The 13,647-nt window shown below is 42.7% G+C and overlaps 1 protein-coding gene and 1 long non-coding RNA gene across 3 annotated transcripts in view; one reads left to right on the top strand and one right to left on the bottom strand.

The window, feature by feature from the left end:
- LOC143844728 (uncharacterized) overlaps window positions 1-12,970 on the top strand; it is a 60,985-nt gene extending 48,015 nt beyond the window's left edge. For both annotated transcript variants that reach the window (XR_013234122.1, XR_013234115.1), the window contains exon 3: window positions 11,622-12,970. This is a non-coding gene — a long non-coding RNA (uncharacterized LOC143844728). The remainder of the gene's footprint in view (window positions 1-11,621) is intronic.
- Window positions 1-13,647, bottom strand: part of SGK1 (serum/glucocorticoid regulated kinase 1) — a 101,592-nt gene that overhangs the window by 54,605 nt on the left and 33,340 nt on the right. The window lies entirely within an intron of this gene.

Genomic DNA, 13,647 nt, shown 5'->3' with positions numbered 1-13,647 from the left:
AAGGAACTCACTGGCAGGGGCAGCTTTCATGCAGCAGGGATCCACAGCCTCTGAGCCTCAGAAGGGAGTAGAAGGAGGAGGGGGTAGTCAGGAGTAGGGGATGGAAGGCAATTGGCTGGCTGCTGGATTGGAGGAGGAGGCACTCAGGGGCGGGACAGCTGCCCTGAGTGAGTGTTAAGCATGAGTGGCACTTAATCCATGAGACCAACTCCTCCTAGCCTTACCAGAAATATACTATGTGGAACAGATAAGCTTTTGTGTGCATGCACATGAAAGTTTATATCTTGAATAAAACTTTCTTGGCCTCAAAGGTGCCACTGGACTCAAACTTTGTTCTTCTGCTTCAGATCGACACAGCTCCCCACCTGAATCTATTTTAGGTTAGTATGACAGCATGTTCATACAAGCACATATGACAATCTTCTCCCACATACACATTCCCATAGGCTCTAGATTCCATCCAAACCACATTAGTGCAATATTTATTTCAACAGTTTGTCTAATCATTGAGACTGGTTAGGAAATAGCCTGAAGCTATGGCTGCAAAGCTGAACTTTCCATTTGGGAGGGTGACTTGCTAACTTAAATGGTAATTTAGATTTTTGCTAAAACAAATAGATTCACCTCTTTTGTAGCCAACTGTAATCGTATTTTTAAAATGAACTCTAAAAGACACAAGCTGCATATTCTAATTGCTTATCCAATTGCACAATTAGCTATTTTTGAAAACTACTTTTTCTTTTCAGTATAAAGGAGAAAAACAGCATACAAAACCTGTTTGTCAAAACAAGGAACAACAACAACGACAATATCGAGTAGTTGCAGAGATAGACATGGGGGGGGGGGGGAGAAAGAGGCAGAAGAGGTATATGCACATCTATAAAATGGCACAGCCACGAGTACTGTATTTTAAATCTCCCAAATCCAGAAGCCAGCTGAACTTTATGTTCCTCGTATGATATGACACTTCTCGCTTTTTTATTATCCCTTTTCAAAAACTTGCTTTCTCAAGAAGCTTTTTAGCACAACCCCTTGATCCTAATCCTGTATTAGAATTAAATCAGATATTACTATCAAAGCACTACCTAAGATCCTCCTGCTATGGAAAGTTGTGATTTTGTCTGAAACTGGTACTGGTCATATGCTATTACATGCTATAATTGTGAAAGGGCTGTCCAAATGAGTGGAAACAGTGCTAGGCAGATAACTGTATTTTAAATTAATTCATAGCCAGAGAAGTCAGTTGAGAGCTTCATGTTATTCCATCTGTTTGTATATAAAGAAACATAACCACATTTTAAGGGTCAAGTTGGACATCAATATGTTATTCTCTGACACCTTTTCTGCATCTGGGCTGACGCGTGGGCTGCCATCAGATGTTTGGACTGGGGAAAGTTGCCCCGCCTTTTCCAGGGTCTATACAGGGGAGTATCTTCTCCTCTGTACCCGGTCCACCCCAGATTTATGCCTCTGGATGAGGCAGCTGTGGATGTGATGTTCCACTGTGCAGTAGAAACACCCTTTTTGTCCCTTTCGGGATGCCATATTTGGCAGCAGGAGGGGAGGAGTCGGGTTAGGACAGCCTGCCTCTTCCTGCCAGATGGGCCCTGGCCTGACATAGGACCCAATGATGCCCGTGGCAAGGCCGTGCCCTGGGTGGTCCCAAGCTATTGTTGACGTCATCTGGAAGTGGGTATTAGCCCCGTGATCGAACAAGTCCTGGCCTAGGCCAAATTCTTCATATGGAATAGGTCTTACTGAAGCAGATCACTATTATTTCCATTTTAAAGATGGACAGATAGCAACTAGCTTGGAATATATCCAGAACTAAGCTGTAATAGGAGCTGGAAACCATCCTGACAGTCTCATTACTGGGCAACAGCAGCACTTGGACGCCAAGAATCGTAAATATTTCTTTTCACATTTCTAATCTCTGCTGTAGAACTAGAAACTACGTGATGTTGTTGATCTATTTTGAAAGTGGGTATAATTACCAGATTTCTTTTTCTGGATTATTATTAAAATAAAATTAAAACTAAAAAAATATCCTTACAACAGTTAATATGGGAAGATTTATTAAAAAATCTAAATAGTGTTGTGATAGACAGGAGGCTGCCCCACCCCTGAAGGGGAAAATGGCCTCTCGCTTGAGCCTACGGGAGTGCTGCTCCAGCGTGCAATGACCTTTCAGGAGTGGGGGGATGGACTGCCCCAGGGAGAGGGCAGTGAGGAGAAGAGCTCTGCTTGGTAGTGTGGCAGTGTGGTTTGGCTCTACTGGCAGAGAATAGAACACCTGATTGTTAGGCCTGTCTCCGGCAATTAACAGACCTTGTGTCCTTTAGTCTTACTCTTGGGGAAGGGCAGGCTGGTGTGGGTGGAACCCTGGGTGTGTGTTAGAATTCAGCCTGGTGGCTAGTCAATAAAAGCCTCATAGTGCTGGAAAGTATTTAAGAAAATTCATCTACTCTCTGATGCCTTAACTAGCTTAAATGTATGTGCCTTGACTTGATTTCTCCTTTGTCTGCCAGGAGGCCCATGCTGCTGATCTGTTCCTTGAAACCTACTTGCAAATAAATAAATCTTTGTTGTTTATATACGCTTCCTGCCTCCGTGACCTCCATATTGTAGTTGTGCACCCCAAAACTTACCTCACAGCAGTGAACCCCAAAGCCTAGATACTGGTAACTGTGGGGAAGGTTTATAGATTAAAATAAACCTGGTATCCCCAAAATCATAGGAGGCTGTGTGGGCCCTCTCAGTTGATAGAAATGGCCTGTCACAAGGGTTTTAGCTCACATTATTGTAGGATGGGTTTAAACTATAATAATTTGCTAGGAATGGAAACTGATAGTCAGAGAGTGGGCAGTAAGCCCACAAGGGGAATCAGATCTCTCCACAGTGCCCTGCTTGTTTTTCCAGAGATATCTACTGAGTCACTGTTAGACTTTTTGAGACATACCTTCTTTTAGCTTTGCTTTTAATTTCCTTTGGATTCTGCAAGTCGACTCTAACCTTTCTGCATTTGGGCTTTCCTCATTTCCCAGGCTAAAATTTGTGACACACTTTCTGCACTGAAAGGCAGCCTCCCATCATGCTTTGCTCCCTTCCCCTTTTCAAAAACTGAGTTTTTTGCAAAATGGTGTCTGCTTGCACTTTGGTTTTCATTGCATCACTTAATTCTACCATCCTGTACCCTTAATCACCTCTCCACTCCCCCCCGAAGTGTCCTGAATATAATTCGAAAAAAAAACCCCTGTTACAACATTATAACATTGCTGAGCGAAACTAATTTTTAAAAACTTAGAAACAGCATTGTAACACAATCAACCCATTTTTTAAGGCAGATTTATTTGAATGGAGAAAGGGAGGGGGAGGAAGGGAGGGAGAGGTAGGACGCCAACAAGGAAAGGGGCATACCCAAATCAATCGAAATGGCGGGTGTAGGGGAAAACTCAATTGCATGTATTTCCACATTGGGAACCCCTGAATTAGACCCTGATTGAAAAGATGGGGATTCTTTTACTTGTGAGGGGCAAGTGAGGGGGCAATTTGGGACTGCACCTGAAGAAGCCAATTTTAGTGCAGAAACAGATGGAAAATTTGACCCTTTAAAAATGCAAATTTGAACAATACTGCTAGTGCGGAAACAGAGACAGAGGGCCAAACTTTGTATTAAATGCAGCCTCAAAGCCCTACCCCCTTCAAGGATCGCTGCCTTGTTGTGGCAAGGGGGCTTGCGTAGTTCAGTGAAGCTATGAGCTATACCGTGCAGGGCCACCCAAGACGGACAGGTCATAGCTGAGAGCTCTGACAAAAGGTGATCCACTGGAGAAGGAAATGGCAAACCACTCCAGTATCTTTGCCATGAAAACTCTATGGACAGTTCCAATAGGCATAACGATATGACGCTGGAAGATGAGCCCCTCAGGTCGGAAGGTGTCCAATATGCTACTGGGGATGAGCAGACGGCTAGTACAAGTAGCGCCAGAATGAATGAAGCGACTGGGCCAAAGCCGAAAGGACGCTCAGTTGTGGAAGTAACTGGTGGCGAAAAGACAGTCCGATGCTGTAAAGATTTTTATTCCATAGGAACCTGGAACGTCAGATCCATGAATCAAGGCAAGCTGGACGTGGTCAAACAAGAAATGACAAGACTGAACATCGACATTTTAGGAATCAGTGAACTAAAATGGACAGGAATGGGTGAATTTAATTCAGATGACCATCAGGTATACTACTGTGGACAAGAATCTCGCAGAAGAAATGGAGTAGCCTTCATAATCAATAAGAGAGTAGGAAAAGCAGTCTTGGGATACAATCCCCAAAATGACAGAATGATCTCAGTTCGAATCCAAGGCAAACCATTCAACATCACAGTGATCCAGGTCTATGCCCCAACCACTGCTGCTGAAGAGGATGAAGTTGATCAGTTCTATGAAGCCCTACAACACCTTCTAGAAGCAACGCCCAAAAATGATGTGCTTATCATCATGGGGGATTGGAATGCTAAAGTAGGAAGCCAAAAGATAACCGGGATAACAGGCAAGTTTGGCCTTGGAGTACAAAATGAAGCAGGGCACAGGCTGGTAGAATTTTGTCAAGAGAATACAATGGTCATAGCAAACACTCTTTTCCAACAACCCAAGAGACGACTCTACACATGGACATCACCAGATGGTCAACACAGAAATCAGATTGACTATGTGCTCTGCAGCCAAAGATGGAAAAGTTCTATCCAGTCAATAAAAACAAGACCAGGAGCTGATTGTGGTTCAGATCATGAGCTTCTGGTTGCAAAATTTAGGCTTAAATTGAAGAAAGTAGGGAAAAGCACTAGGCCACTCAGGTATGAACTAAATCATATCCCCGACGAATACACAGTAGAGGTGACAAATAGATTTAAGGAATTAGATCTGATAGATAGAGTGCCTGAAGAACTATGGACGGAGGTTCGCAATATTGTACAAGAGGTAGCAACTAAAGCCATCCCAAAGAAAAAGAAATGCAAGAAATCAAAATGGCTGTCTGAGGAAGCTTTACAAATAGCTAAGGAGAGAAGGGAAGTGAAAGGCAAGGGAGAAAGAGAAAGATACACCCAATTGAATGCAGAATTCCAGAGAAAAGCTAGAAGAGATAAGAATGCCTTCTTAAATGAACAGTGCAAACAAATAGAAGAAAACAATAGAATGGGGAGGACCAGAGATCTTTTCAAGAAAATTGGAGATATGAAGAGAACGTTTCATGCAAAGTTGGGTATGATAAGGGACCAAAATGGTAGGGACCTCACAGAAGCAGAAGAGATTAAACAAAGGTGGCAAAATTATACAGAACAACTATACAAGAGCGAGCTTAACATCCCTGATGACCACAATGGGGTAGTTACTGACCTGGAGCCAGACATCCTGGAATGTGAAGTCAAATGGGCCTTAGGAAGTCTGAGCAACAATAAAGCTAGTGGTGGTGACAGCATTCCAGTTGAACTATTCAAAATCTTAAAGGACGATGCAGTAAAAGTGCTACACTCAATATGCCAGCAAATTTGGAAAACTCAACAATGGCCACATGATTGGAAAAGGTCAGTTTACATTCCAATCCCAAAGAAGGGCAATGCCAAAGAATGTTCAAACTACCGCACCATTGCACTAATTTCTCATGCTAGCAAAGTTATGCTCAAAATCCTACAAGCTAGGCTCCAGCAATATGTGGACCGAGAACTTCCAGAAGTACAGGCAGGATTTCGAAGAGGCAGAGGAACTAGAGATCAAATTGCCAATATACGCTGGATCATGGAGAAAGCTAGGGAGTACCAGAAGAATGTATACTTCTGCTTCATCGACTATGCTAAAGCCTTTGATTGTGTGGAGCACAACAAATTGTGGCAAGTTCTTAAAGAGATGGGAATACCAGAGCATCTTATTTGTCTCTTGAGAAATTTATATGCAGGTCAAGAAGCAACAGTGAGAACTGAACATGGAATCACTGACTGGTTCAAAATTGAGAAAGGAGTTCGGCAAGGCTGTATACTGTCGCCTTGCCTATTTAACTTGTATGCGGAGCACATCATGAGAAATGCGGGATTAGAGGAGTCACAAATTGGGATCAAGATTGCAGGGAGAAATATCAACAACCTCAGATATGCAGATGATACCACTCTAATGGCAGAAAGTGAAGAGGAACTAAAGAGCCTGTTGATGCGGGTGAAGGAGGAGAGTGAAAAAGTTGGCTTGAAACTCAACATCAAGAAAACAAAGATCATGGCATCCGGCCCTCTCAATTCCTGGCAAATAGATGTGGAAGAAATGGAGATAGTGACAGATTTTATTTTCCTGGGCTCCAAGATCACTGCAGATGGGGACTGCAGCAAAGAAATTAAAAGACGCTTGCTCCTGGGGAGGAAAGCTATGGCAAATCTAGACAGCATCCTAAAAAGCAGAGACATCACCTTGCCAACAAAAGTGCGTTTAGTCAAGGCTATGGTATTCCCAGTTGCAATGTATGGCTGCGAAAGTTGGACCATAAGGAAGGCCGAGCGTCAAAGAATTGAGGCTTTTGAACTCTGGTGCTGGAGAAGACTCTTGCGAGTCCCTTGGACTGCAAGGCGAACAAACCGGTCAGTCCTAGAGGAGATCAGCCCTGACTGCTCTTTAGAAGGCCAGATCCTGAAGATGAAACTCAAATACTTTGGCCACCTCATGAGAAGGAAGGACTCCCTGGAGAAGAGCCTAATGCTGGGAGCGATCGAGGGCAAAAGAAGAAGGGGACGACAGAGAATGAGGTGGCTGGATGGAGTCACTGAAGCAATAGGTGCAAGCTTAAATGGACTCCGGGGAATGGTAGAGGACAGGAAGGCCTGGAGGATCATTGTCCATGGGGTCGCGATGGGTCGGACACGACTTCGCACATAACAACAAAGCCCTATTTCAGGCTGCAAAGCCGTGTTGGAAAGGTGACTGGGAAGTGAGAAACAGCAGGTGGCAAAGAGTTAAGAGCCCTTTCTGTCTGCTACAGTTTCAGCCTGACACCAATTCTGAAGTGTTTTTCCCCCCTTTTAAATCTGAAACAGAGACATTGGGCTATTGATAATGCGTGTGTCTAGTGTTATTTAAATGTTGGTTTGCTCTGATCAACAAAATAAATTCACATGTTTTTACTAACTGGGATTTCATCATTCTAGTGCAGCGGTTCTCAACTGCCGTAATGCAGCAACCCCAACTGCGGCGGCGGCGGCGGCACATGCTTGCACAAACAATGATCTGGAGGCAACCAGTGCCATGGCTGTGCCACCACCGCTGCCACTAACCTGCCTGGTGACCCTGTGGAAGGGGCCAGGCGACCCCACTTGGGGTAGGGACCCCAAGGTTGAGAACCACTGGACTAGTGGGTTGTGACTCTGTCTGTCTTCTGTTCTTATGGACTGCCTTTCTTGCTCTTTCTTTTGTCAAAATGAATCCCAAAAGCCAAGACAGCCCGACCAGCTATCTCTATATTTAACTCTTAACCTGGCCCCATCTGCACATATTAAAATCCAGAGAGTGGAGCCCTGGACAGACAAGACAAGTCTTTGAAGACCCAGGTTCAAATCCCATGGTGATTGATAAAGGATCTTGGTCCAATCATACACTAAGTGAAGAGTGAAGGAAATGGGGAAAGTTTACAAAATGGGGGCAGCTAGGAGGGTGATAAAGAAGAAATTGTTGGGGGAAAGGGATACAGGAGAGAGTCTTTGCAGGTTCCCCACTGGTTGGCATCACACAATTGGTCCAGACATTTCCTGGGGAGATTCTGCCAGGGGGAGGGAAAGTTGAAGACATGAGAGCAGATAATGGTAGCCTTGCTGTTGGGGAGGAGGGAGTGAAGGAAGCAGAAAAAGAAGAGTTACTTATTGGGCTTTTGAGGGAAAGGAAATAAGAAATAATGAGGAAAAGGAAAAAGAGATGCTTCTTGCCAGTCCTTATGGGTTGGTCCCCCACTTGCTTTATTATACTTAGGACCCAAAACAGAACAGACCTTTGGATCTTGTAGAGGGTCTGTGTGTCTCTTCTAAGTTAATAAACTGAGAGTCATGCCTCTCAGCTGCCATTGATTCAACTTCTCTGAAATCACGGTTTGTGGCATCATACAGAGCTATTTTGGACATTCTGAAAGAATCCCCTGTTTGATAAAACACTTTATAAACCATTTCATAAGCTAAACAATGTTGGAATGCAAAGCCCCTTTGAATGACACTGTACCAATTTGCTGAGAGTAACTTTCCTGGTTACTTATAAGGCAAGGTACACCTTTCCATTAATCAGAAACATACTGGAAGTTATTAAATCTTTAAATCAATTGGCTTTAAAGGATTACAAAAAATTGAGTTTTTCTCTATTCCTTCCAAGCATGACTTACAAATGTACTTTTACAAATTGTATGTCTTTATGATCATGATTATCATTACACTGATTGGAGAAAGTGTATTGTAAAGGGAGTATACATTTCCATGCTAATCCAAGAGCTGCATAGCAAGTTCTGAGAGAAACAAAATACATCTACATTCAGCTAAACACAAAACTGGTATTCAAACTTGTTTTGCCAGCTCCTTCAAAACTAGGTTACTTACTGTTATGTAATGTGCTCCTGGCTTTTGCTTTGCAAGTCAATTTGCCAGTCTGATAGGTTGTACACAAAATAATTGGCAATGTTGACTAGTAGCCAAGGGACCCAATCCAGGAACAGATGTGCATAAGCACTTCCCACAGTCCCAGCTCAGAGCTAAACTATCAATTAAAGAAGTCTTCCAGAAGTAATGATGATAGGAGACAGGAAAAACCCACAGTAGCCATATTTGTGAAGTGGTTCAACTGTGTCACAGAGGTTGGTACTATGTAGGAATGACTGCAAAACATCACTCTGGACAGTTTTTGACATTGAATCTTGGTCTTCCAAACCCTGTCATTGCTTTTTAGATTGATATCTGCTCAATGAGAGATCCAATAAGCTGTCTGAAAAAGGTCTGCATTTGGGTGGTTTCTGACATTTTTTTCTCTCCCAGTATCCTAAAAGAACAAGGATGTTTTTAAAAAAATGTTTATTGGATATGCACTCTGAGACTCCATGATTCCAGAAAAAGAATAGCCACATTAGCCACAGAAATAAAAAGCCTTTTATGATAACTAACTATAGACCAGTGAGTCTGACCTCTATTGTGGGGAAGATAATGGAGCAGATATTAAAGGGAGCGATCTGCTAACATCTGGAGGACAATTTGGTGATCCAGGGAAGTCAGCATGGATTTGTCTCCAACAGGTCCTGTCAGACCAACCTGGTTTCCTTCTTCGACCAAGTGACAGGTTTGCTGGATCGTGGAAATTTGGTTGATGTCGTTTACTTGGATTTTAGTAAAGCTTTTGATAAGGTTCCTCATGATGTTCTGATGGATAAATTGAAGGACTGCAATCAGGATTTTCAGATAGTTAGGTGGATATGGAATTGGTTAGAGAATCACACTCAAATAATTGTTGTCAATGGTGTTTCATCAGACTGGAGGGAGGTGAGTAGCGGGGTACCTCAGGGCTCAGGGCTCGGTCCGGTACTTTTTAACATATTTATTAATGATCTAGATGAGGGGGTGGAGGGACTACTCATCAAGTTTGCAGATGACACCAAATTGGGATGACTGGCAAATACTCCAGAAGATAGAGACAGAGTTCAACGAGATCTGAACACAATGGAAAAATGGGGAAAAGATGCAATTTAATAAAGATAAGTGTAAAGTTCTACATCTGGGTCAGAAAAATGAAAAGCATGTCTACTGGACGGGGAATACACTTCTAGGTAACACTGTGTGTGAATGAGACCTTGGGGTACTTGTGGATTATAAGCTAAACATGAGCAGGGAGTGTGATGCAGCGGTAAAAAAGGCAAATGCCATTTTGGGCTGTATCAACAGGGGCATCACATCAAAATAACAAGATGTCATAGTTCCATTGTATACGGCACTGGTCAGACCACACCTGGAGTACTGTGTGCAGTTCTGGAAACCTCACTTCAAGAAGGACGTGGATAAAATTGAAAGGGTACAGAGGAGCGCGATGAGCATGATCTGGGGCCAAGGACCAAGCCCTATGAAGATAGGTTGAGGAACTTGGGAATGTTCAGCCTGGAGAAAAGGAAGTTGAGAGGGGACATGATAACCCTCTTTGAGTATTTGAAAGGTTGTCACTTAGAGGAGGGCAGGATGCTGTTTCTGTTGGCTGCAGAGGAAAGGACGTGTAGTAATGGATTTAAACTACAATGATATAGGTTAGATATCAGGGGAAAAATTTCACAGTCAGAATAGTTCAGCAGTGGAATAGGCTGCCTAAGGAGATGGTGAGCTCCCCCACACTGGAAGTCTTCAAGCAAAGGTTGGATACACACTTTTCTTGGATGCTTTAGGATGCTTTGGGCTGATCCTGCGTTGAGCAGGGGGTTGGACTAGATGGCCTGTATGGCCCCTTCAAACTCTATGATTCTATGATTCTATGTTTATTGATTTATTCTTTTTAAAAAATGCCTCTCCCCCAATATTATTTCAGTAGGTTTCTTCCAGACAGACCCTGCCTTGTTTGACTTGCTTCCTGGTGTCTATCTAAGAGCTGGCACAATTGGTAGGCTTGCTTAGAAACTGACAGAACGATACTAAACAGAGATACACCAGTCTAAGCTCACTGAAACCAGTGAATTTAGACTGGAGTAACTTTCCTTAGGATTGAACTGTGCTAATGTTAAAGAGCAGAGCATAATGAGAAAGGGCATGGGAAAGAACTGACTTCATGTTCAGATGCAAAAAATATGGACCAATTCCCACCCAGTGTTTACAGGTAGATGGAGAGATATGCATAATTAGTCCTTCCAGGTCTGCTTTTAACTTAAGGGAGAGGTCATCCTATGTATAGAGATTTGATCTTTTTCTTACCTCACCTTGTGTGTGTGCTTATTTATTCTATTCTTGGAAGGCAGATACCCAAGATGGAGCACACAAAGAGCAACCTAGATTTAAGTTGTTTACCACCTCTAGACCCAATTGGCATCCCTTCCATCTTTCATAAATGCAAGAAGAAGAAAAAAACTCTGCCTTTGTCCACAGATGCTAATCTTGGACCAATCAGGCAAAATCTACATCTACCCATCCCAATCAAAGTGCCTTCTGCCACACATTGCAAATAACTGATTTGCCCAGTCCTACAATCAGGCTCCGGCCAGGAAGGTTCCTGGTCATACAACTGTATTTTGGTTGGGTGGCACATATGTCAGATGTGTCCCTCACTGGCCCCAGGAAATAGAAAATTAAAGTACAGTGCTTATCTCACAGAGCAAATATGCCTCTTTAGCAAAAAGCAAAGGTAGTGTCATTGGAAATGGCACCCTTCTGAGGTTATGGAATACAGTTATATTTGACGTGCCCTTTGATGAGTTAGTTTCCAAGTGTATTTTCCTCATATCTTGCTTCTGTTTAAGCAAAACAAATCTTAGTGAAATGAAATCCCCCTGCACACATAAAACAGGTAATGGTATTTCTACACAGTGCAATTGCACATCATTGGGAAGTGTGTCAATATTTCATCCATGACGGTATTTATTTTATTTTACTTTGTTTATAGTCCATCTTTCTTGCTGAGACTCAGAATGGATTACAAGATGCAGAGAACAATTCAATCAGATCACACAAGACACCTAGTAACGCAGCAACAGAACTTGGTTTACAGAATTCAAAAACAACAGAAGACTTTTTAAGGCCTGGCATACCATAATGCAGAAAGTGGATTAAAAAGGTAGACGACAATGCAATAAAAACAAGGTCATAGGTACAATAAATGTACAATAAACATTGTAATAGGCTAGAATCCTCTTCCCTTATGAAAGAGTCCATCTGAGCTGCTCCATTCTACTACAGTTCTAATTGTTTTATAAAAATTCCCTGTTTAATATTTCTGTTTAGGGCTGATAGTACACTATTTCACCCTGGTCAGTGTCTGCTCGGATACTCAAACAATGAGTAACTAGAAGCTGCCAACCATGGTGGTGTCCTAAAGATCTGTGGTAGAGGTGAAAATACCACAGTGACTCAAATCAGTTCTGCCCCAATCAACCAAGGTGGGATTCAAGTGGGTAGCTATATTGGTCTGAAGCAGCAGAACAAATTTAGAATCTGGTGGCACCTTTAAGACCAACAAAGTTTTATTCAAGGTATGAGCTTTCGTGTGTACGGACACATTGTATCTGATATCTTGAATAAAAATGTGTTGGTCTTAAAGGTGCCAATGGACACTAAATTGGTCCATTAAGGTGGGAAACAGCCTTGCAATTGGCTGGGCTACATAGTTGCTAAATTGACTCAGTCAACTCCCCATTAGGATAAGATTATACTAAGGGCAAGTACTTTATATATTCCTATTCCTATTGTGGGGATGCTTCCATGCTTGAGTGGAGAAGGATGGGGCAAGCAACTAGTCTCTTTTAATTATTTCTTTCCACAACTGGGAAAGTGTCTGCCATTAATTACTAACTTTGACATTTTTTTTTCTCCACTATTTTTGTGAACCACACCTGAACCTAAAGGATCGATTAGCTTTTTAAAAGCAAATAATTATCATACCGCATAATATGGAAGTTATGACACAGTTTAATAATTTGCTACTAATTTACTTTTACCTTATATATGTACTCTTTCGATCCTTGTTCCACTGTTTGAGAAAGAGTGCTTGCACTTGAAAGCTCATGTCTTGATTAAATCTTTGTTGGTTAAAGGTGCTATTGGACTCAAACTTTGTTGTGCTACTTCAAACCAACATGGCTACCTACTTGATCCTTCCTATTCCTCTGCATGTGAAAGGTGTCTCTTGAGTACTTAATGTTTAAATATAGCATCAGCCTCTGTTCTCAATAAAAGTATTCCTTAAGCAACCTGTGTTCTTCTCTTTTGTATGTTTAAACTCTGCCAACATCTTTAGCCCTGTCTGCTGATCCTCCATGAGCAATGATGCTGTACTTTCGCAAATGTCCACGTATGCTGCTTCCCTAAAAGGCCACTTCTGTGAGGCAAGACTGCAGATTGTAATTTCTTCTTTGAACTTCCTTTGCTGACTAAACAACCTTTAGCAAAGGGAAGAAGACAGCAATGGGGTGGGGGGGGGGGACGATTCTCATTCAGTTAAATCTCTTCCATATGAATGTGCAAACCTAATGAAAATCAGTTATTGAGAGCCTTCCATGTGATTGCTGTCTTTAACTATTTGAAAGGTTGTCACTTAGAGCAGTGGTCCCCAACCTTTTTATCACCGGGGACCGGTCAACGCTTGACAATTTTACTGACTACCCTGGGGGGGCGTAGTCTTTTGCCGAGGGACATCGCCGTCACCACCTGAGCCCCTGCTCCACCTGCTTTCCCGCTGGCGTCCCTGACTTCCCGTCGCCCGCTGGGGGGCGCTGCCAGCAGGGGGTTGAATTAGATGGCCTTTGTGGCCCACCTCTATGATTCTGTGAATCCATTCTAACCCTAGCTGGATCAGACAAGTTTCGCTGTTTCAAATAGTGGCCATTCCATTGCCCTGGAGGGTCAAGAAACATGGCATAGAGCTCCACTTTTGCCTACTACCACTGGTACTCAAAGGTTTTCTGCATCTGTAT

This window comes from Paroedura picta, chromosome 1 (genome assembly GCF_049243985.1).
Source record: "Paroedura picta isolate Pp20150507F chromosome 1, Ppicta_v3.0, whole genome shotgun sequence".
NCBI classification, from domain to species: Eukaryota; Metazoa; Chordata; class Lepidosauria; order Squamata; family Gekkonidae; genus Paroedura; species Paroedura picta.
The sequence above is the reverse complement of the archived record's forward strand: the minus strand, read 5'-3'. Positions and strand labels throughout refer to the sequence as shown.